This window comes from Pseudorca crassidens, chromosome 12 (assembly GCF_039906515.1).
Source record: "Pseudorca crassidens isolate mPseCra1 chromosome 12, mPseCra1.hap1, whole genome shotgun sequence".
Taxonomy (NCBI): domain Eukaryota; kingdom Metazoa; phylum Chordata; class Mammalia; order Artiodactyla; family Delphinidae; genus Pseudorca; species Pseudorca crassidens.
Genome location: NC_090307.1, coordinates 33,267,436 through 33,270,560, shown reverse-complemented (window position 1 = coordinate 33,270,560; position 3,125 = coordinate 33,267,436). Strand labels below are relative to the sequence as shown.

The window sequence follows — 3,125 nt, the reverse complement described above, 5'->3', positions numbered from 1 at the left end:
AATTATCTACCATAATAATAATGTACTTATATTAATTCTTGAGATAAAATTAAAAAAACTTTTAAGAGAATTTTTTTCTTTATTCCAGCTAGTATATGAAATATTTTAAAAGACCCTTAATGTATTAAGTAAGCTGAATAAAGATTGAGTGTGTGCTTCAAAAATCATGGGGTTGTTTAAGAAATGGGATAATTTAGCTCAATTGACTTAATGAATCTTCACATTATTGATAAAATCTTCATGCTAACCTTCCCTCTAAGAGCCTTGCGCATCACTTTTATAAGGTACCCAGCTTAAAATGATCACATAGTAATATGACAATAAATTAGCCCCTTTCTCTGCAGAATCACCATGGCGGCTGGAACCTTGTGCACATATCCTGAAAACTGGAAGGCCTTCAAGGCCCTCACTGCCACTCAGTACAGCGGGGATCAAGTCCATGTGCTCTCCGCACCACCCCAGTTCTATTTTGGCCAAACCAACTGCACCCCCGAATTTCTCAGTAAATTTCCTGCTGGCAAGGTTCCAGCCTTTGAGGGTGATGATGGATTCTGTGTGTTTGAGAACAATGGCATTGCCTCCTATGTGAGCAACGAGGAGTTGCAGAGAAGTACTCTTGAAGCAGCAGTCTAGGTGGTGCAGTGGGTGAGCTTTGCTGATAGAAACATAGTTCCCCCAGCCAGTACCTGGGTGTTCCCCACCTTGAGCAACATACACCACAACAAGCAGGTCACAGAGAATGCAAAGGAGGTGGTGAGGCAAATTATGGGGCTGCTGGATGCTCACTTGAAGACAAGGACTTTTCTGGTGGGCGAACGTGTGACAATGGCTGACATCACAGTTGTCTGCACCCTGTTGTGGCTTTATAAACAGGTTCTGAAGCCTTCTTTCTGCCAGTCCTTTCCTAATACAAACCACTGGCTCCTCACCTGCATTAACCAGCCCCAGTTCTGGGCTGTCTTGGGTGAGGTGAAACTGAAAAAATAGCCCAGTTTGATGTTAAAAAGTTTGCAGAGAGCCAGCCTAAAAAGGACACCCCACGGAAAGAGAAAGTTTCTCGAGAAGAGAAGAAGAAGCCCCAAGCTGAGCAGAAGGAGGAGAAGAAGACAGCTGCCTTTGCTACTGAGGAGGAGCTGGATGAATGTGAGCAGGCATTGGCTGCTGAGCAGAAGGCCAAGGATCCCTTTGCTCACCTGCCCAAGAGTAACTTTGTGTTGGATGAATTTAAGCGCAAGTACTCCAACGAGGACACACTCTCCGTGGTGCTGCCGTACTTTTGGGAGCACTTTGATAAAAATGGCTGATTCCTGTGGTACAGCGACTACTGCTTCCCTGAAGAGCTCACCCAGACATTCATAAGCTGCAACCTTATCAATGGAATGTTCCAGCGATTGGAAAAACTGAGGAAGAATGCCTTTGCCAGTGTCATTCTCTTTGGAACCAACAATAGCAACTCCATTTCTGGAGTCTGAGTCTTCCGAGGCCAGGAACTTGCCTTTCCCCTGAGTCCAGATTGCCAGGTGGATTATGAGTCATACACATAGCAGAAACTGGATCCCAGCAGCGAGGATACCCAGCCGCTGGTTCAAGAATATTTTTCCTGGGATGGGGTCTTCCAGCATGCGGGCAAAGCCTTTAATCAGGGCAAGATCTTCAAGTGAACATCTCTTGCCATTGCCTAGCTGCCTGCACCTGCCTTTCAGGGAGAATGGGGGTCATTAAAGGAAACTGAACATTGAACCCTTTCCTGCCCTGCCTCCTTCGTGGGTCATGGTTTCTTCAAAGGGGAGTAGATATTTTGAAGCAGGGTGTTGTCTATACCTGCAGGACCTTCCTGTGCAGGAGAGAAGCCTTCAGAAGAGCAGAAAGAGAGGTCTCTCCTCGGTTTTGATTTTTTTTTTAATTGCCTTGCCTCTCCTTTGATGACGATCTTCTAGGCTAGCTGGGAAACATTGGATGTAGTTAGGAGGTGGTGAGACAGGGCTTTGTAACTACCTAATTCCAGACCTTCCTGCATGAAGGGGGAGAATACCTGCTGATGGGGTGAGAGCACAGAATGAAGAGTGACTTAACACTACTTCCTGCAGCTGCCCTATGAGGTGGGGCAGCAGCCGTATCCAAGAGTCATAGTTTCAACCATTCAGACAAACAGCAAGAAGAGGTACAGATTCCTTGGAACAGATACTGGCCTGTGGGCCCTAACCTGGCTGTGGATCATCTCTAGAGTATCCCTATTTTATAACAAGGAAGTGGGGTTCAGAGATTTAAGCAAGTTGCCTGTGATCACACATCTTAGGTGGTGGAGGCAGGATTTTGAACCAAGTGGGTGTCACTGGAGCCTGAACCTTAAACACGCCCTACTGCTTCCTGCAATGTAGAGCAGTCAAAAATGTCAGTTAACAACCCTGAAAAATATTAAAAAAATAAAAAAACAATAAATTATATTGTCAGCTTAAAATGAAAATAATCTAAGAGAACTTACCTAAAGATCAAATAATAAAATAGGTGATACCAAAAGTCCCTTTTAAATTTTAGTCCTGAAATTGTCCATTAGAAAGACATGCATTTCTGAAGAAGGAAAAAGAGTCAACACACTTGGTGCCTACATTTATGCATATGTACTTCCAAAATGACACCAATTAACTCTAAGATGATAAAGTGACCAATCTACAGACTGTATAATGTAATGTGTTGTTTCAACTAGGAATAATTGGTGAATGTATATAAATATACATTCTAGAGGTAGAAGAGTCCCATTAAAGACTCCATATGACATCCCCCAAGTCATACACAATGAAGGTTAATAACACTCATTAAAATAAAATAGCACTCATATAAAGACATTGGGAATTCAAATATTCTCCCATAATATAGAATGTCATGACTAGATAGTTTTAATTGCAGAGTGACAGGAGATTATATATGAATATTTGGAAAAGAAAATGCAACTGTTGCTTCTTTGCTGTATTTCACATCTATCCACATTAAAACTGACCTTATTGCAGTGTTTTGCTATGTCCAAGTGCTCTAAATCTCCAGAAAGTCACCATCACCCTTTGGGCTCTCTCCAAATTTATGCTATCTTTAGTATTCATGAACATGAATCCTTAAACTTCTCCATAGAA

General features: G+C 42.5%; 1 pseudogene; it reads left to right on the top strand.

Moving 5' to 3' along the window:
* Positions 1 to 351: 351 nt before the first annotated feature.
* Positions 352 to 2,113, top strand: LOC137204110 (elongation factor 1-gamma-like; annotated as a pseudogene).
* Positions 2,114 to 3,125: the final 1,012 nt, after the last annotated feature.